Source organism: Meles meles, chromosome 7, assembly GCF_922984935.1.
Source record: "Meles meles chromosome 7, mMelMel3.1 paternal haplotype, whole genome shotgun sequence".
Taxonomy (NCBI): Eukaryota; Metazoa; Chordata; class Mammalia; order Carnivora; family Mustelidae; genus Meles; species Meles meles.
In genome coordinates this window covers 24,509,954-24,532,332 of record NC_060072.1, presented here as the reverse complement: position 1 = coordinate 24,532,332, position 22,379 = coordinate 24,509,954, and positions in this window count along the sequence as shown.

Sequence of the window (22,379 nt, the reverse complement as noted above, 5' to 3'; positions counted from 1 at the left end):
GAGAGAGTACAAGCAGGGGAAGGCATAGAGGGAGAGGGAGAAGCCGACTCCCTGCTGAGCAAGGAGCCCGATATGGGGGGGGGGGGGGGAGGGCGGACTCATGACTGTAGCTGAAGGCATATGCCTAACCTGCTGAACCATCCAGGCACCCTTTTGCGCCACTTTTTAAAATTATACTTCCTTTGTCTCTCCTTAGTAATTCTTTGTCATGCAGAATTTGCTTATAAAATCTCTTGCATTTATAGCCCGTGTTCCATTTACATAGGATAGTTTCCACAGTGGTTAACTTATTTCATTCTTTTGTCTACTGAACATTTATTAATGAAAAAATGTGCTAAAAATTAATAATATGAGTCAGTATACTGAACATATATGGGCATAAAGTTAACAACTTGGAGAATTGGTGTTCAAATTTGACTTGTTGAAGCACATAATCCCATTTTTCAGGTATAACTTGCTTTTTTATTGATTATGCTCTGGTCTCTAGGTCAATAACTTTTAAAAACATTGTCCACTGACAAGAAAGAGTATTATCAATTTTTCTTCCCTCTTCAACAACACGGTGCATAATGATTCCACTTGTTGCCCTGTTGGAAGAGTAGTTAGTAACAACCATGTGAAACAGTAGAATTCTATGAAGAATGAAATTGTCATGACAAGTGCCATAATTATCCATTTCAAGTTACAGTTTCTTTTTCTGTCCATGGTAACATTACTCCTTTTATGAATAACCTTTACACTTAAAGGGGTACATGTTTCATAAGTTTTTCTAAAAAATACATTCAACAAGTTCTTGTGGGCAATAGGGATACTTCAGCTAGATCATTTGATCTGAGAGACTTATACGGATATATGGCGTGGAGGGCCATTACAACTGCTTCTCTATTTTATCTTCTGCATCTGAATTTCTCTTAATAACAAGTTGCTAATTTTAGCACTTTCTTTATTAAGTTGAGAAAATGATGTATATGGAGTGCATAGCTGTTATATACTATTGGCTTGTGTCTGACTTTCCACCATTTCTGATATTAAGTAAATAATTGCATACTGAGAGCTTCAAAATGACTTCTTCCTTATTTATTGAAAATCCACTGTTCAGAAAATTCATCACAAAATTTACATTTGGGTATTGGCATTTTGCGTTCACAAATACACAAACAAAAAAGTAGGTAATGGCAACCACTGCCAGCAACGAAAAGGCTGAATTCGATAATCTCACAGCAGCATTACTGTGTCTGTCACGCACAAGTCCAGCTCACATAAACAGAAGCTGAACTTTGAAAAGGTTGTGAATTAATTCACTAATGATAAATCGAACTCTATAGCTAATGCAAAAAGAAAACAAACAAACAAACCAACAACCTCTGGTTTGCTTGCAGACAAAGCCAAATCTGATTTTTTTTCTCTTAATATTTGATTTATTTGTTAGAGAGCAAGCGAGCGCACAAGTAGGGGAAGCAGTAGGCAAAGGAGAAGGAGAGGCAGGGAGTCCAATGTGGGGCTTCATCATGACCTGAGCTGAAGCAGATGTTTAACTGACTGAGCCTCTCAGGTGCCCCAAAGCCAAACCTGATCTTATGAGAAGTTTTTAAGAAAGTATGGCATTCAAGGTTTCGTGGGCTTTTAGAAGTATTGTGTTTAGGGATTGCCTGATTTTCCAGTGCATTCATTCCTTTTGTTGACAGGCTGACTTTAAGGCATTTGCTGATTGGCTGTTGTCTCAAAGGGCGGAGCTGTCACTGATTGGCTGACTTTAAGGAAGTGGGTTTTATCGCTGATTGGCTGGTTTCCGGAAGCCTAGGGCCGGCTTTGATTTGCCAACTTTCAGAAACAATGAAGCTATTATTGTGAGCTGATAAAGCATGTGCTTTAACTGTGGTTGCCTATTCACAATTTGGGTCTTTGACCAAAGAGTAGTTTTTTCCTTTCCTTGAGTATGGAAAGTTAAATATTTGTAGTGCTCAGTCCTGGTTTTTGTCTTCCTGCAGCCAAATCTTCATGAAAGATCATGAGACTGTCTCGATCTTCTTGGGGAGGTATGTTATCCTTTCAGTGATTTAAGCGCCAGTTGTCGCTTTGAAAAAGATGGCTCTAACTGCTGTTGTTTGTAATTTACTGGGGGCGCGGGGGGCGGGGGGACGTGAATAAACAACATGTAGCGTGTCTTGACAAGACTAATGTAGGACATAGGACAAAATCATTAAATAGGAGACATGTGCTGCAAATACAGAACACCTGGGCATCCTCTCCTCCCACACAAAACACCTACCACACAGCCAGCAGGTCAGTAGCTCAGAAGATGGCTGAATCACAGAACGGATGTGGCTGAAAAGTTGAATAATATACATCCTATCATCTATTACACATAGGTCTTCAACTATAAACGATTCAGATTTTTCAAAAATGCTGAAAAACAGGCATTTAACAAAAAACCATAATGATATTTTAGTACCTAGCTAGAGCAAGGTATACTAGAACATCAGAATTACTGAAAACTGGTCATCATTTTTATCCAGGCCAAATACCTTGAAGTCCCTAACTTCTCCTTTTCTCTCCTGCTTTAAATTCCTATCAAGGGATCCTCTACCTTTAAAATATAGGCAGTGGGGCACCTACGTGGCTCCGGTCATGATCTCGGGGTCCTGGGATAGAGCCCCACATCAGGTTCTCTGCTCAGCAGGGCTCCCCCCAACCCCCGCCCGCCTCTGTGCCTACTTGTAATCTGTCAAGTAAATAAAATCTAAATATATATATATATATGTAACTATTATGTATATATAAATATATATATATATTTATAGTTATATTATATATAACTTTATATATATAGTTTAAATATATATAAATTTATATAAATTTAATATATATAAATTTATATATATAGTATAAATATATATATTTATAGTTATATATATATATATATAACTACTACCTCCATCCAACTTCGATCCAACCACGAATCTCCGTGAATTTGCTTTAGACTCTAATGTCCCTTGCTACTACTGCGAGAGCCTCCAATTGGTATCTGTGCTCCTGTTCTTGCCCATCTATAGTCTATGATTTCCTCCTGAAGAGCCAAAGTAATCCGTTAACTTGTAATCAGATCATCTCCACCCTCCACCCTTTACCATCCAATGGCTTCCGATTCCAAGATCCTTATCAAGAAAGGCCTCTAAGCTCCTGCAGGAGCTTAGCCCCTAACACATCCACCCTCTTTTCTTCCCTCTTCCCACACCTGGTCAGTTCCAGCCAAGTTGGTATTTTGGCCATTCCTTGAAAATGCCAAAAATTCCTCTAATGCCTCAGGGCCTTTTCCTTTGTTCTACTTTCTTACGGAAATGCTCACCCCCCAGATAGCCAGCTGGCTTACTCTCACTTCTTTCAGACTGGCCTTCCCCCACCACATATCTAAATAGCATATCCCCCCCCCCCGCCCCCCACCCCGTCTTTATTACTGGTGTTTTGTAAATCCCAACTAGAATGTAAACTCCACGATGGTAGGACTTGTTTTGTTTTCCGCTTTGTCTTTAGTACCAATTACAGGACTTAGCACGCACGACCTACCCCATAAATAATTGTGGAATGAATGAACTGGTTTCAGCCACAGGGGAATTTATCATAAGGAAATGAGTATATCTCACAGAGCCTAAAGAAAGAATATAGGTGGGCTTCAGACTCAAAATATATCCAAGAAACTACCTCCCAGTGTGCTTTTTGTGTATCTGCTTTAGCCCCCTCTTTGCAGTTCAGTTTCTTTTTTTTTTTTTTTAAGATTTTATTTATTTATTTGACACACACGGAGAGAGATCACAAGTAGGCAGAGAGAGAGAGAGAGAGAGAGAGAGAGAGAGAGAGAGGAGGAAGCAGGCTCCCTGCTAAGCAGAGAGCCTGATTCGGGGCTGGATCCCAGGACTCAGATCATGACCTGAGCCAAAGGCGGAGGCTTAACCCACTGAGCCACCCAGGTGCCCCTGCAGTTCAGTTTCTTTTACTCAGCTGGTGGCAGTGTCCATGCCATCTGGGCTTTATGTTACCGTTTCAACTGCTGGTGGGTCTTACAATCCCAAATAATGAGTTTCAGAAAGAAATTGTTGGCTCAGCCAGTAAAATACCTACTCTGGACCAATCCACTGGAAAATGTGGGGATTACAGTTTAACATGGCTACTCTGAATGCAAAAAGTGTCCATGAACAACAATGACAAAAAAAAAAACCCACCCCAAATTATATTGATAAAAATAAAAATCCATTAAAAACCTATAATAAGGAGGAGCAGTATCATCTCAACAATATAGTGTTGCAATCTATGAAACAAAAACTCTTAGAAACTATTAGAAAGAAAAGGAGAATGTGAAGAAACTATAATCATGGTGAAAAACCTTAAAACACACCTGTCTCAGGTGTGTTTGGCCTACTGATAAAATAGACCAAAAATAAGTAAGTACCTGGAAGATTAGAATGAAATGATCCATGAACTTGAATATAAGAATGCCCAAGGAGTCATGTACCTAAGATAAACAAACATGCGGATAGGATAACTTCAACCAGTGTGTTCAGTTTGCTTTTCAGCTTCCAGATGCCTTTTCAGGTGAAACAGCACTAAATTTAGAGCAATGTATACAAATTTTAATCTGAGGAAAAAAATACATGTTTCCCTATAGTGTTTTCACAATTTTAATAAAAATTGTGTGAATAAAAGCTGATGTTTTTGAAACAACCAATTCAAATAGACAAGCCTTAGCCTATCCAAATGGAAAAGAGAGAAGATTCAGAGAGCAATATTAAAAACGTGAAAGAGGACATAGCTGCAGAAGTCGAAGAAACTTTGAAAAATTAAAATAGAATATTACGTACAAATTAAGAAAGCTTGGAAAAGCAAATGAAATACATACTTTTCTAGGGACATAAAAATGATTTAAAAATTCAAGAAGAGGCAAAGAACCTTGCATCGTTCAATAATTGTAGAAAAAGTAGAAAATGAGCAAAGATCTTTCTCCACTTAAAGACATTCTCTTTATTTGATTTTACAAGTGAGTTTTTCAAATATTCAGAAAAAAGATAACATATTCAACTTTAGAGAACATAGGAAAAAATGAAATTTTTGAATTTTGTTCTACAGGGTAGAATATTCTGGATGAGAAAACTAGGCAAATGTTCTGTACACACACACACACACACACACACACACACACCCCTGTTAACCAATCTCTGACATGCAGGTGTGCCCAAAGATACTACATAAATGGCTGAACACATTAAGTACAATGACCAAGAAGGGGTTACATAAAATGAAAATGTGTTTTAATATTTAGGAAATGTGTTATATGATATACTATATTAAAGAAATTAAACAATAAATTATCTAAACAGAGGAAGGACATTTGGTTAAAATTTAAGATCCATCCTGATTTAACAACAGCAACAACAAAAAATATATACCTTTTTTAAAGGTAGTGATAGGGGCGCCTGGGTGGTTCAGTGGGTTGAGCCACTGCCTTTGGCTCAGGTCATAATCTCAGGATCCTGGGGTGGAGTCCCGCATCGGGCTCTCTGCTCGGCAAGGAGCCTGCTTCCCCTTCTCTCTCTGCCTGCCTCTCTACCTACTTGTGATCTCTCTCTGTCAAATAAATAAAATCTTTAAAAAAAAAAAAAAAAGGTAGTGATAGAAGGAGATTTCCATTACCTAATAAAAGGCATTCATCAAATCACTATGAAACATTATATTTAACAGTTAACTATTAATGAAAGTTTATTTAAAAGGAGAAGTAGGCAAAAAAGCTATCTCTATTATTTTGAAGATCCTAGCTGATGTGCAAAAGGGGAAAAAAAGAAGAAGAGGTATCTAGGGGAGAAAGAGGTAAAACTGTTTGCTAGAAATAAAATGCAAGAAATGAAACCAATGAGCCAATGGCACAAACAAGATTCTGTAAGATGATAAAAGACAATCCTATAAAAGCAAACATTCTGTATATGAACAAACAATGGTGAAACAGAAAATGTAATGGAAAGAATTGCAGCTGTATTACAACAAAAATATATAGAAATAAACAGAAAAAAATGTTTAGGATCTGCATAAACAAAAAAACAAAGCTTTACTGAAGGTTACAAAAGAAGACCAGAATAAATGCAAAGATATGATTTATCCTAGATGTGAAAACTCAATATTGAGATGTTGATTCTCTTTAATTTAACCTATAAATAAAATGTACTCCCAATTAAAATCCTAATTGAATTTTTAAAAAATGCCATTTATAGGGGCACCTTGGTGGTTCAGTGGGTTAAAGCCTCTGCCTTCGGCTCAGGTCATGATCTCAGGGTCCTGGGATCAGTGGGTTAAAGACTCTGCCTTCTGCTCAGGTCATGACCCTGGGAACCCAGGACCCTGGGATGGAGCCCCGCATCGGGCTCTCTGCTCAGTCGGGAGCCGGCTTCCTCCTCTCTCTCTGCCTGCTTCTCTGCCTGCTTGTGATCTCTGTCTATCAAATAAATAAATAAAATCTTAAAAAAAAAAAAAAGAGAATATAAAGTTAACAGGTATTGAAGTATACTACGATAGTATAGTAACAACAAAGTAATTTGGTACTGTCAGAGAAAGACAAGTGTTTCAATAGAACAAAACAGCGAGTAGAAGCTCGCTATGAGCTATGTATATGTGGAAATTAAGTATGTAATAAGAATGTCATTTCAAAGAAGGTGGGAATAGATACACTGCTTAGTAAATGGTAATGGGACATTTGGCTACCTAACAAAAATAAAGTTGATTTCTACCTTATATCACAGAAAAAATCTGAGTTATTAAGAACCCAAAGAAGATGGGGTACCTGGGGGGGCAGTCAGTTGAGTGTGGGACTCTTGGTTTTGGCTTGGGTGGTGATTTCAGAGTTAAGACGTTGAGTCCCCAAGTCCCAAGTCTGGGTTGCAAACAGCTTGGAGTCTACTTGGGATTATCTCTCCGTCTTCCTCTATTCTCCCACTCATGCTCTCTTTCACTAAAGCAAGTAAGTAAATCTTAAAAACAAAAACAAAAACAAAAAAACCCAAACATAAAATACAAAAGAAATCTGGGTTGTTAAAAGCCCAAACATATCCTGCTTCTTCCTCTCCCTCTGCCTGCTTGTGTTCCTTCTCTCACTGTGTCTCTCTCTGTTAAATAAATAAATAAAATCTTTAAAAAGAAAAAAAAAAGCCCAAACATGAAACACACACACATACCCCATGTAGGGAAAAAGATCACCTTCATAGTATGGTGCGAATATAAGTTCGCACTTATAGAAGGGAAATTCAGAAGAATCTCAAATTAAATATTTAAATTAATTTTAATTTAATTTAATTTAATTTTTTAAAATTAAAAATAATATAAATTAAAAAATAAAATTTTAATTTTAATTTAATTTTAAATTACTTTAAAATATTTACCTCTTCTGATCCATCCATCCATTTTTTCTCTAGGCATTTATTCTTTAGAAGTATTCAAGTAGAGGCAAAAGATATTATTTGCAGCATTCTTTGTGAGTACATTGGAGCAATCTGTACATAAAATAACAAGAGAATGTATTATAGGAATTATAATAAATCCATACCATGGTAGTGTTTGGTCCTTGCAAAAAAATTAAGTGGAGGAAGGAGGTCCACAATATAATCTTAATAAGATCACAAATTGCATAATAATAACTAACATTGGTTGCGTTCCTAGAATGTACCAGCCTCTGTTTTAAGTGATTATGAATGTTCATTTTTTACAATAATGCTATGCATATGTATTGATCTTATTTCCACTTTAAAGTCTATAAAATTTTGACATTGAGATGTATAGTAACTTACCAAAGTTAACTTAGGGGTAGAGGTGGGATTTGTGTCGAAGTGGTGTTGCCTAATGCCCATGCTCTCCAGCAGTATGCTAACCTGACTCTTTGTATAGTATGATACCACTTTGTATAGTATGATACCACTGTTTTTAAAAAAGGCATTTGTGTCTATTTGTATGTATTTATTTCAAGATGTGTGAAAAGATACCCTATAATGTAATAATAGTTACCCCACCTAGTGGTGGTAGTTATGGAAAGTCTTTTACCTTTTGTTTCTATAATTTAGTCTTAAAAAAAAAACACGTATTCCATGTAGCATAATAAAATCTGAAAGTAAAACTTTAAAATCAATGACATATGTTGAAGTGTTCCAAGCGATAATGCAATCTTTAAGATTTAGTACCTAGTGAAATATTTTGATTAAAACTTGCTGGGGAGGGCGCCTGGGTGGCTCAGTGGGTTAAAGCCTCTGCCTTCGGCTCAGGTCATGATCCCAGGGTCCTGGGATCGAGCCCCACATCAGGCTCTCTGCTCAGCAGGGAGCCTGCTTCCTCCTCTCTCTCTGCCTGTCTCTCTGCCTAGTTGTGATTTCTCTCTGTCAAATAAATAAAATATTAAAAAAAAAAAAACTTTTTTAAAAAAACTTGCTGGGGAGCTTGGGTGGCTCAGTAGGTTGATCGTCAGGCTCTCGATTTTGGCTCAGGTCATGATCTCAGGGTCATGGGATCCAGCCTAATCATCAGACTGTCCAGCAGGGAGTCTGCTTGAGAGTCTCTCCGTCTCCCACTGGCCCTCCCCTCTCACACTGATGCTGTCTCTTTCAAACAAATAAGTCTTTAAAAAAAACCCCACAACTTGTTGAATGAATGAATGACCAACATTTTCTAGTAGTCTCTCAACTCTTCAGGTCTGTAGACTGCCTTTTATACCCAACTGGTTCCTACCAAAGTATTATTGTGCTCTCACTCAATAAGTACTTGTTAAACTTTGTATATAATTACACCCAGTAAATTTAAATGTTCTTACTTATTTCTTGCCATAGCCTTCCCCACTTCTTTTCATCATAGTCTTAAACTTTTGCCTAAATTTTGTTTATATTGTTTACTTAAAAAATTCAGTCTCTTGTACATCTCCTCAATAGCAGTTATCAATGCGTATTAGGAATAGATACTTCCAGTAGTATGTTGTGATTTTCATTCCTAATGAAGTGAAGCTAATAATGCAAAACTAATCTATAAATCATCTTTGAGTCAGAGTTGTGAAATAATATTATTGAATTTTAGAGCTCATAAGCTTTCCCTTGCTTGGGAAATCAGTTTTAATTTGAATTGATTGAAATCTAACGGTTCTGTTTCTTCACTTCAGAGAATATATTTGAAAGACAAAGATTTTGCTTCCAATTAGAAAAAGATTTTTTGTATTTGAGAGAAATCTGGAGACTCTGGAACATACTGTGACAATCCAGTGCACTTAGCAACTGAAAGAGCGTGGGCTGTGAATGTGTGGAGCCTAGTGACATTAAGAAATCAATTTTGCAAAGAGGTGGTTTGAAATTTGCAGACGTCTTTTCAAGGTGTTGTGAAGAGGTGTTGAAACCACCAAATGATAGAAAATGACATGCATTTCACTGCTTGTGTAATATTCTGTAGCTCAAATTTCCCTGCTCTCTCTATATGTTTGTTCATTCATTCATTTGATAATTCATTCATTCAGTAAGTGTTTGTAGAGTATCAGGCACTGTTCTAAGCACTAGGGATACAACAATCAACACACCATAGCAAAAACAAAAACAAAGATCCCCAAATCCCAAACCCAACCCTGGCCTCACTATCAAATTCTATTAATTCTTCACTGATCAATCATGGCTTCACTTTCCAGTTCATTCAACCACAGCCTTGATTCAGGCCCATTGTGATGGATCCTTATGGTTTAGTGGAATAATAATTAAGGAGTTAGAGATTATTATAAAATTGATGAAGTTGAAAAGTTAATTGATTAACTTAATTTAATTGATACTTGAAAATTGTATCTGTTAACTTTGGAAGTAGAACCAAACATTCTTTTTTTTTTTTAAAGATTTTATTTATTTATTTGACAGACAGGGTCACAAGTAGGCAGAGAGGCAGGCAGAGAGAGAGGAAGGGAAGCAGGCTCCCTGCTGAGCAGAGAGCCCTATGCAGGGGCTCAATCCCAGGACCCTGGGATCATGACCTAAGCTGAAGGCAGAGGCTTTAACCCACTGAGTCACCCAGGTGCCCCAGAACCAAACATTCTTAACAATAAGCGTAGTTGCTGTTTATTCCTGAGATACCGACATATGAGAAGAAGAATTCTAGGTAAGATGATGAGGGATTCATTGCTGAGCCCTGGAAAGAAGAACGTATTGTTTCAGTGGGCTGATGATGTCATTTGGGGCACAGAGTTTTATGAACTGTACTAGTGATGTGTGTGGCTCTGACTGGTTAATTGAGAGCTGAGATGAATATGTGTATTTATACAGGTAAGTGCTCTGAGGCAGAAAACAAAAGTTGTGCATGTTTTGATCTGTTTCCTGCTGAACTGTTACCTTGGGGAATTGAACTGTCATCTGTTTCTCACCTGCAGTTGCCTCTCCTCTGTTTTTCCTCTACTTTATATATGTACCTATGTACCTTCTTTACTTCATTAAGTTATTTTCTGTAGCTTATTGCTTCACAGAATTTTTCCCCTCACCGTAAGTATGTTGCATTTTACTAGAGATAATCAAAGTCACCAAGTAAATATGGAGTAATGTCTGAGACAGAGTTGACAAACTATGGCCTGCAGACTAAATCTGGCTGACCGCCCTTTTTTGTAAATAAAGTTTTTGTTTGGAACACAGCCACACTCATTTATTTACTGTTGTCCATGGCTGCTTTGGAGCTACAGTGGCAGGATTGAGTCGTGGCAACAGAGATCTATGTCCTAGAAAGCCTTAAATATTTATTATCTGGTGCTAGCAGAAAAAGTTTGCCAGCCATGTTCTAAGAATTAAATTACTTGAAGATATTTGGGGAAAAGATGATTTGAAGTTTAGAGCTTTTAAAAGTTTTGCCTTACTTAAGTATAAGCAAAATCAGCAGAATCTCACTCCTTTTGTCTATGTGCTTGTGTGTGTGTGTGTGTGTGTGTGTGTGCATGTATGTGTGTGCAAAACTCAGAGTTGAAAAAAATTCATAGGTGGTGAGGAAATGGAAAAAAGCTGGAACTTTTGTTGACAGGGAACCTGGTGATTTTAGCATTGTACTGGTGATACTGTTAAGAGGGTTTGTTATTGAGATGAAAATTGAAAATGTGGATAAACAGAAATCTAATACTGCTCTAGTAATTTTTCAGAGTTCTGCAAACAAGTCTTTTGGAAAAAATGAGCTTGTCACCTTACCTATTGCTTCTTGTATTATTATCCAAACAACCAATGGCTTACATTGTAGGCATTTCCCTAGTTTTCATTCATTTAATTCTTACAACAACCATATGAGGGAATTGCTATTACTTTTATCTCCATTTTGTAGATGAGAAAACTGATGCACAGGGAGGTTAAATACATTTTCTAAGGTCACATGACTAACAGGTGGTTGAGCCAGGCAGTCTCATTCTAGATGCCATGTTCCTAATCACTCTCCTATACTCCCTATAACCATTCACACAGTGACCTTGACAGTGAAGGCAACACTATAGCAACCACTGTGGCAACCACAGTGAAGGAATCAATAACAAGCATCAGCTGTCCATCTAAACAGTGTAAGATATGCACACATATTACTTACTATATGAGTTGAATAATTAAACCTTGGCATTTTTTTTGTTGAAAAAATAAGATACCTATGTAATAACTGCTTGAAACTACTCTTTCAGCAACACTTGAAAATAATCAAGCAAATTTTTGGAGGAAAACACAACTTCCTTGACTAGTAAAAGGAGAGAAGTCTTGGTAAAGAGTACTATAATGATGATAAAACTTGAATAGAAAAAAATTGCTTGCATTTCCTTTGAGGTTTTTATAAAGTGCAATGAAAATCAAAGCTCACATAATAGAAGAAAATTTATGAAACCCCTGTATTGCAAAATTAAGAAGTAACATTTTCTGATAATGCCATTAAATAAGCAGGAGTTGTAATGAGTAATTAGCTGGGGGAAGAGGGTGAAAGAGAATGTTCTAAGAAGCTTCAAAGCTGCTAATAGCTGGATAGGCTGAGCCTTGAGTAAAACTGGAGCTAGGAAGGGGTGTATGAGTCTATGTGTGTTGTGTGTTTTGGGGAGGAGGGCTGGTCCTGGAAGGGATATGAGGAGGGTATCATGAGAAATGGGCTAGTTAGTGGTCTCCAAATTTTCTTATTTATTTCTTAAAAGAATTTCCAAAATTTCTATATTTCTTGCATATTTTAAAATATGTGTTGTGAATATTGTATTGGCAATAAGTCTCACAATGAGTAGGGATGTGGTTATGGTGCCTTGCTTAAATTAAGCAGGTGTTGTGTTGTTCCATCAATGCCCATGGTAAGATTCTAGATACCTTTCTTTTGTCAAAAAGATAAGAACAATGGTGAAAGGGGAAGAGGGGAGAGAACTTTGACGGCAGTTGTCTTTGAAGGCACATAAACATGTGGAAAATATGAAAGTGGAGGATCTGGAAATTGACTCACTTAAAACCAGGGTCTGGATCATCAAGAAAGGCTTTCTATAGAGAACTACAGAATTAAACTACAAAATTAAGGTCTCCTCTTCCATGATACCCTCCTCATATCCCTTCCAGGGAGAAAGGCCATACTAGAGACAGAAAAACTCGTTAGGAGGGTTTTTTTTTTATTTTAATTTTATTATTTATTTGACACACAGAGAGAGAAATCACAAGTAGGCAGAGAGGCAGGCGGTGGGGTCGGGGGAGCAGACTCCTTGCTGAGCAGAGAGCTCAATGCAGGACTTGATCCCAGGACGCTGAGATCATGACTTGAGCTGAAGGCAGAGGCTTAACCCACTGAGCCACCCAGGCGCCCTGGTTAGGAGGTTTTTGCAGAAACCTCACCGAAAGAAGATGAAGGCCTGAGCTAGGGCTGGAACTATGGAGATGAAGAGGAAAAGGCACCTTAGAGTTGTGTCATCTGATAAAAATGTAATGCAAACCACAAATGAGAGCCACATATGTAATTTTCAGTTGCCTAGAAGCCACATTAAAAAGGTTTCAAAAGACATAAGTGGAATTAATTTTAATGAAATATTTTATTTAATCCAATATTTTAAAATATCGTCATTTCAAAATGCCACCAATATAAAAATGACATATTTTATATTCTTTTTCTTTATGAGGTCTTTGTGTGTTTTTTTTTAAAATATTTATTTATTTGAGAGAGAGTGAGTGCATGTGGCGGGGTTGTGGGGGGAAGAGAGGGAGAGAAAAACCTAAGCAGAGTCCATGCAGAGGCCAACTTGGGGCTTGATTTTGGGACCCTGAGATCACAACCTTATACAGGATGTATAAGGATGCTTCATTGCACCACCCAGGCACACCCCTCGTTATGAAGTCTTTGAAATCTGTTGTGCTCTTTACATCAATAGCACTTCTCAATTCAGACTTGCTGCATTTCAAGTCCTTAAGAGCCACATGTAGCTAGTGGCTGCCATAATGGACAGTGGGGGTCTAGAAATTGGGACTGGAAGTAGGATCAGAGGGCTCAAGGATATCATTGTTTCTTGTTTGCGTCCTCCAATGGTTGTAACCAGTGGAAGGACCAACTGGGTGAGTTGTGGGGAGTTTAGCCAATTCATAATTTCAATCAACTCCATCAAGCCAGCTTAAATGACCATACTGTCTAAATGAAAACTGCATGCTTGGGGCACCTGGTGGTTCAGTGGGTAAAGCCTCTGCCTTCAGCTCAGGTCATGGTCTCAGGGTCTTGGGATCGGGCCCCACATCATACTCTCTGCTCAGCGGGGAGCCTGCTTCCCCTTCTCTCTCTCTGCCTGCCTCTCTGCCTGCTTGTGATCTCTCTCTGTCAAAATAAATAAATAAAGTTAAAAAAAAAAAAAAAGAAAACTGAATGCTTGCTTAGAGGATGCAGCTTCAAAATTAGTTACCTGGCTCTTTTTTGTAACCTAATGGCCACACCAACCATGTTCTAGTATGAAAATTCTGGAGCCTCCACTAATGCTATTTACTGATAGCATTACTGAATGCTAGCAACTGTTATTTACTGAGAGAAAACAGGAGAAGAGTAGATTGGGAGAAAGTTGTGTGTTTAGTTTAGATTATGTTAAATTTGAGGTACTCTGGTAGATTGGATTATTGTTCAAAATGTTTCCTGTTCCTCTCTGTAGGAGGATTATGCTTCTTGGCACCACTGAGAATAGCCTTGACCATTTGAGTTGTTTTAGAAAATGAAATAAATGTGAGTGGAAGTGATTGGTGCCACTTCAGAGCAGAAGGTTTAAGAGCCATTGACTTGTTCCTCCTCAAACCCAAGACCTGCAATGTCCCAGATATGGCTTGCTCTTTTACCCTTAGTCCCAATGTGAAGACAGTACACAGAGCAGAGACGCAGCTGATCTGCATTATTCACACATGTGAATGAGGAATAAAACTTTGTTCTTCTCTACTGTGGAGATGTGTGATTGCTTTTTACTTAGCGTAAGTAGTCTAAAGAGACTGATGTGGTGTTTTGTACTGGCATTGGGGTGTTGCTGTAGCAAAAACTTAGAATGTGTATCCCTACAGAGCTAAAGAGTGGGCAGCAAGCAAACTTACTGGAGCCTAGAAAGATGGCGACTCATGTTATTTGATGATGAAATATTTGATAAAACTGTTATTTGCAATAACTTGGTAGCATAAAATACAGTGAATAAACGGGGTTTTAGGTGAAGGGTTTGGAAACAAAGAGCATGTGTTGGTTGCTACTTTGTATTTGCCAAGGTACTACAAGAAAGATTTGAACTCAGAAAAGAATAGCCTAGTTTTCAAGCAGGGAGGAATGAAACAGTCCAAAAACTCTAGGACTTTGCAGGGTTGAGTTTTTATCTCAACCTGGTAACAGATACAACTAAAGGAATTAAATACTCAGCCTGCTGACAAGAACAAAATTAAAAGTATGGTCATCGTGCTTTTTATATTTCTTGCTGTGCATTACGGTAAGACGGTTTAGAAATCATTAGATGGGGTTTTATGACCAATCCAAAAAGTCACTTAAAACTTTAGTTTTTCTTTGAACAGTGTATATATGATAGACCTGATTCCAAGAAAGACCGCCTCACAGTGCACTTCCAATCTCCACTCAGCATAAGTTTTTTCTTGGGGGAGTCAGCTTTTGTTGTCACTATATGTCTTTGCATATTTCCCTTTAGTTTTTGCTTTGTAGTAAGCTCAGAGTCATAGTGTTGGTGGTGGGGGGAATGGTAAGGAGGGGTAAGAGTGGTAGGACATGTAAACCGGAGGGGGAGACGAAGCATGAGAGACTGTGGACTCTGAGAAACTGAGGGTTTTGAAAGGGAGGGCAATGGGGGGATGGGTGAGCCTGGTGCAGGGCACATACTGCATGGAGCGCTAGGTGTGGTGCATAAACAATGAATCTTGGAAAACTGGGGGGAAAAAAAGTGCTTGGACATGGAGTTAAGGAAAATATGCCTGTATTGGTGGTCTGTGTAGACCCTAAGTCTTGGAGTTCCATCTTAGAAATTCCCGAATGAATCAAAAACATCTTCTGCCTTTTTTGAGATTTAGTAAATGAAGCAAATAGTCTGTAGTCCAAGAATGTGCTTCGAAATACTTCCCCCAAAGTGATGCAGTTAGTGGAAAGTCTGTGTAATTAGCGAATATGGGTTTTCTTTTTTCAATTTGTAGTACTGTTATTGTATATGCATCTTCATGCCTTAGTTAAAAAAGCATTAGTTTTTTATAATGAAAATAACATATATTCACTGTAGAAATGTTGGGATGTACAGAAAAGAACACAGAACAGAGATTCTTGTAATCCTGGCTTTCAAAGATAAGAGACTATTAATAGTTTTACTTTAACATTTTAAAAAAGATTTATTTGAGAGAGAGAGAGAGAGAGAGAGCAGGGGGAGGGGCAGCAGGAGAGGGAGAGAGAGAATCTCCAGCAGACTCCCTGCTGAGCATGGAGCCCCATGTGGGCCCAATCTCAGGACCCTGAGATCAGGACCTGAGCAGAAACCAAGAGTCAGACGCTCAACCAACTGAACCACCCACATGACCCTACTGTCACATTCTTAAATGAACTTTGAATTGCATAAATAACACAGGAAGTCCTTTTCTTTGTTAAAAAAATAAAAATAGTACAGACAAGTCTAAAGTCTCATTTCATTCCCTCCTTCTGATTTCAGTTCCTTCACAGAGGTAACCGTTGTGAACAATTTATTGAGTGTTCTTTCGGAACTTCTCTCTTTCTCTCCCCACTCTCTCATGGTATATACAGACATACATAGAAATACAAATATTACAGTATCATTTTATGGTACTTTTAAAAAGATAAGTGTTATCATACTGTTCACATCATTCTACACTTTTTAAAATAAAAATATATTCATGTCAAAATGTACAGATCTAATATATTTCTTTAGATTGCTGATAGGTATTTAATACTATAGATAAATTATGGTTTGTCTACCATTACTCTATTGATGCACATTTAGGTTCTAATGCTTTGCTGTTATGGGCATTTAATGTTAGCAATGAACATCTGCTGTACGTTCTGTATATGTCTTTATATGAATCTTTATAAATACTGTAAGTGATTATCTATGCTGATTTTAAGACATGAGATTTCCGAGACATGTGGTATATTATAGTTTTGGCTACTCTTACAAAGACCCTCAAAAGTAGTCCTTTAAATAAGATGGGAGATTATTTTTATCTCGTAATAATCTGGGTGTGAATTGTCCAGGACTAGTATTGTAGCTTGACAGTGTTGGGCATCCAGATTCCTTCCATGTTGCCACTCTGCTTTCCTTGAAGTGTTGCTAGCATTGACATTCAAGAGAATTTGTGTCTTGGATATACTGTTTGCACTGTCTTGGATTTCTTTGTCTTCACTCAACTCCTGGACCGCCAACCACTTGCTGCATTCCAGCAGCTGCTGTAGTGATTGACTCCATGCTGGCCTGCTTGGTTCTACCACCTGAAGCTACCATCTGGAGTTTCCAGCTCCTTCCACCACTTTTGAAGTAGGAGGAAATGCTATATCACAAGGTATGAGATTTAGCATCCCCAGTAGCCGCCTATGGGGCCAGGTGATCCAATCTGGAAGTACAAAGATGAGTCTTCACCAATGGGGGTACAGAAGACAGGAGGAAAATAGCAGGGACATTTTCTCTCTACCTTTCCTTCTTATAGACTATTCTAAGATATGAAACATAAAAAGTTATATAGCCTTTTTGGGAACTATCCCACATGGCTGAGCAACTGGCTGTGTGTTTCTTTATGATTCATTGCCAGCATTGTATTTCCTTTCCATCTGTCCTTGTCTCAGTCTTTTTGGGATGCTATAACAAAAATACCATAAATTGGATGTCTTAAACAGCAGGACTTTATTTCTCACAGTTCTGGAGCCTGGAAGTCTATGATCAAATCACTGGCAGTTTCAGTGTCTGGTGAGAGTCCATTTCCTGCTTCATAGATGGTGGTCTTTTGCTGCATCCTCACATAGCAGATGGGTACAGGGAGCTCTGTGAGTTCTCTGTTATAAGGGCATTTATCCCATGCATGAGGGCTCCATTCTCAGGATTTCACAAATCACCAAAGTCCCCACCTCCAAATACCATCACATTAGATTTTAGAATTTACAGTGTGAATTTTTTTCACTGTGTTTGGGGGCAAAACATTCAGTCTGCAGCATTATGCTCCTGCCTCCCCACCAAATTCATGTCCTTATTATATGCAAAATACATGCTTCCCTTCCCAATAGCTTCCCAAATCTTAACTTGTTCCAGCATCAACTTTAAAGCCTACATGTAAAGTCTCATCTAAATATCATCTAAATCAGATATGAGTGAAACTCGAGGTAAGATTCATCCTGAGGCAAATTCCACTCTTGCTGGGAACCTGTGAAACCAAACATGTAATGTGATTCCAAAATACAATGGGGGAAAGGCATAGGATAGACATTTTCTTTCCAAAAGGAAGAAATAGGCAAGAAGATAGGAGCGACAGGTCCTAGGTAAGTCCAGAAGTCTAATGGAGCCATTAATATTAAACCTTAAAGCTGGGGAGCAATCTTTTTGGCTTGATGCTCTGCCTTTCAAACCTACTGGGGTGGTAGTGTTGCCCCCACAGCTCAGTGGTACAGCCCCACAATGGCTCTCCCAAGGTGACTCTCCATCCTGGCCTGGTGTCTCTTCTGGACTAGGCCCCCGAACCTGTGGTCCTTCCAGAAGTCCCATTCTTTGAAATCTATGTGGAAGCATCTCTATGTCTAGGGCCTATGTATTCTGCACACTGGCAGAGCGGGTGTTGCACAGATATCACCAACGTTTGCTGCTTGCCCTTCTGGAAGGGAGGCGACTGAAGCCTGCTGGAGCTGCCCTTGGGGCTGTCGAGGAGCCTGTGAGGTGATGGGGTGCTGGGTACCATTCTGTCCCCTGGCCTTTTCACTCTGGGTCTGTGATAGTAGTGCCAGCCCTGCTGGTCTCTGAATTGCGTTAGAGGTCATTCCTTTCATGCCCTGAACACTGTTGTTGAAATGGTGGATTCATACTAATCTTATCAAATGGTCGCTTGGCCACACTCTTAGTGTTCTCTTCCAAACAGCATTTTCATTTTTTTTTTTTTTAAGATTTTATTTATTTATTTGACAGAGAGAGATCACAAGTAGGCAGAGAGGTAGGCAGAGAGAGAGGGGGAAGCAGTCTCCCTGCTGAGCAGAGAGCCTGATGCGGGGCTCGATCCCAGGATCCTGGGACCATGACCTGAGCCGAAGGCAGAGGCTTTAACCCACTGAGCCACCCAGGCACCCCTTCATTTTTTTATAATAGGAATAGGCTGAGAATTTTCCAAATCTTTAAGTTCTGTTTCCTTTTTGCTTGACAATTCCATCCTTAAGTCATTTCTCTCTTCTCACATTTTATTATAAGCAGTCAGGAGGAGCCAAGCTCCACCTTCAACGCTTTGCTTAGAAATAGCTTCAGTTAAATATACAATTTCATCATTCACAAGTTTTATCTTCCATAAAACAGTAGAATGCGAACGCAATTCATTCAAGTTCTTTGCCACTTTATAACAAGATGGCCGTTCCTCTATCGTCCAATAACATGTATCTTCAAAATGGCCTTTCACATCCATATTTCATCAAAATTGTTCAAGATTACTTAGGTGTTCTCTAAGCAGACTGAGGCTTTCTTTATAGCTCTCCTTTTTTTTTCCTGAGCGCTCACTAGAATTTCTCTTAACTGTCCTTTGACAGCAAGGTAGACTTTTTCTAGCAGGCAGCTCGAAAGTCTTCCAGACTCTACCCATTAGAGATCCAAAGTCACTTCCACAGTTTAAGGTATTTATATAGTAGTGACATGTCTTAGTGCCAGTATTTTTATTAGGCAGGGTTTTCCAAAGAAACAGGACCAGTAGGAGATTTTATATATATGTGTATGTATGTATATATATATATATATATATATATATATATATTCACTATAAGGAATTAGCTCACATGATTATGGAGGCTGAGATGTTCCATGATCTGGCATCTGAAAATGAGAGAACCGGGAAAACCAGTGGCATAGTTCAGTCCAAGTCCCACAGCCTGAGAACTAGAGTTGTCAGTGGTTTAAAATTCCAGCCCAAGACCAAAAGCCCAAGAACTGGGAAAGCTGATATCCAAGGCAGGAGGAAATGGATGTCCCAGCTCCAGCAGAGAAAGCAAATTCACCCTTCTTTGTGTTTTTGTTTTATTTGGAACCTCCGTGGACTGATGGTTACCCACCCACATTGGTGAGTGATCTTCTTTACTCAGTCTATCAAATCTTTTCCAGTAACACTCTCGCAGACACACCAGAAATAATATTTTGGCTAGCTATCTGGGCATCCTTTAGCCCGGTCAAGTGGACACATAAAATTAATCATAACAGTCCCATTTCCCTGTCTTCCCATTTCCCTCATTCTTGCCTCAGAGAACTGCATTACCCTATAAAGTACTGGCATTTAAGCTTCTGCCTCAGACTCTGTTTTCGAGGAAAGCCGGGTTAACACAGAGAAGTGGGCTATAAAATTGGACCTTCAGGATGGGATTTTACAGGTGAATTGCCCACTGTCTGAAAACAAGAGGGAACCAATTGCAGTGGTAGGTGGTGTGGTAATAATCCTTGGCAAGCAGTGATTTCACCCATAGTTTAATTGTGATGAGATGCAGAAAGAACAAGGTTTTGGGAGATTAAATAGCTGTTGTGTTTCATCAGTATGGGGGCAATATTAATTAAAGGGATTGTGATGTGGCTTCTTTTGTAGGCATTGAAAGTCTTGCAGAAAATTTACACACACACACACACACACACACACACTCACTCTGTCTCTAGTCTTAGGGCAGTTATTTGACAACTTACGTCATGCTGAGAAAGTCAGAGTGCCTTTATTGCAGCTCAGGGCAGCTGTAGGTAGACTTTGCTCAAAATCAGGCCAAGGATCTGATCGTATAGCAAAGATTCCAAGAAGAGAATGGGGCCCAGAGACTTGAGATACAGATATTTAGGTAGACAAACCTAAGAATTTGGAGCTCCTAGATGACTCTGAGCCTTCCAGGCTGGCAGAAATAGCCCCTAAGCGTTTGCCACAGAAAAACAGTCTCTGCTTGCCTGGGGGAGACATACAATAATCTGATCTGAAGCAGGTGCCTTTCAAGATGATTCTTGTTTTCTTCACGATATGCCCCAACGCCCTTCATTACCTCCTGGCTAAAAACCAAAGTCAGGTTTCAGCACAGCCTGAGCAGGAAAGTACGAGCTCTGCTCTGGGCAGAAACAGCCTAGATGCCAAAGGAATTGCAGGATCTGGCTCATAGGTGTTAGCTGAACCTGGGAATGTGCATAGGAGCGTATCTTGAGTATGTTAGACCAGGAGGACAGAATACAAAGTTGAATAGGGTTGATTTCATTAATATGGGGCTACTTAGCCATACTTCAGGGTTCCCAGTAATTTAACAGGATGGCTTCTTAAAGCGTGGATCTGATAATGTTCTATATCGATTGAAGTAAAGATGGCAGAACTTCCTTGGTATGATATTGAAGGAAGGACCAGAAGGCTGAGAGACATGAGAATGTTAGAATGAGTTTATTATGAATGTCCTGAGAGCCCACCGGCTAGTTGTGTCCCCTGGGAATGGTCAGGGAGTATTCGCTTCACTGAGAATGTAAAGAATGCAGTGATGACGGGAGCACCATGATCTTTGGAGAAGCTTGATAGTTTCTGTCTTCTGTAGGTCAAGGTTGATAGCGGAGGTTCTGCCATGAAGTTTAGTTTCGTAATATTAGTGGGGATGATGCAACGGCCAGGTGGTGGCAGCTAACAAAGGCCGTTGATGTAATTACCATAATAGACAGGCAGGCCAGAGGGACAACCAAGGTAACTTTACCTATTGGGCTGTCCAGTGTTGGCTAATGGATCATGGTTTTATAGGAGCAAGATGGATGAGGAGACAACGAAAGTGTTTTCAATATCTGTCACCAGAAAAATTCAAGAAATATTAAGCAAAAATATGATATTAGTTGCTACAATGAAAATTCTGTGCTCTCATCTAATTTCCAGATCTTAATCCTTGAAGAGGAGATTTAGTACTTAGCAGAGCCCTAATCTGTGGCCTTACAATTGTTATGGATGGAAGGGCCAGGCAGAAGTATCTCTAACTGTCTACACCAAAGTCTTCACTTAGAAGTAATACTGATCTCCGGAGGAATTACAGATACTTGTTCAAGCCTCAAAGACCCGGAAGATGCAGGGATATTACCATCTAGAACTGTGTACCATAGGTGAAGATTTTAGGTTTTGGAAACGGATATTCCCGTCTGTCCTGCATAATGTTGCTGATCTCTTTGTTATATGTCCTGACTACACTGACTTCCATTGGTAGCTTGTCATAAGTAAACCTGTTTAATTTACCCAAGAACTATCTTTATCTGAACCTGCTGTTGATATTTATTGACATGATGTTCACACAGTAGGTTATGCATTACAAATACATTTTTCCAGTGTGTGGCTTTTTCTACTTTTGCTGTGCTAACTTTCACTCTTCCAAAAATTTATCTTTATGTATTCGAATTCATTAGTGTTTTCCTTTCTGTCTTTTACTTTTGTACCTTCACTTCAAGACTGTAAATACATTACATGTTAGAATAATAAATATGTGTTAGAATTTCTTCTACTATTTTTACAACTATTTTATATACATTTCATATATATTATTATATAATTATTATTAAATTACATATTACTCTGTGACTCTCCTTTTACTGTATTGATCAGACTTCAGTTTCCTATGGATTCTGCCCCAGTGTCTATTCATGGTTTTAGTTTAGCTGCTTCTGTCTCATGGTTCACGGTATATAATCATTGTGATGATTTGTGCAGCTG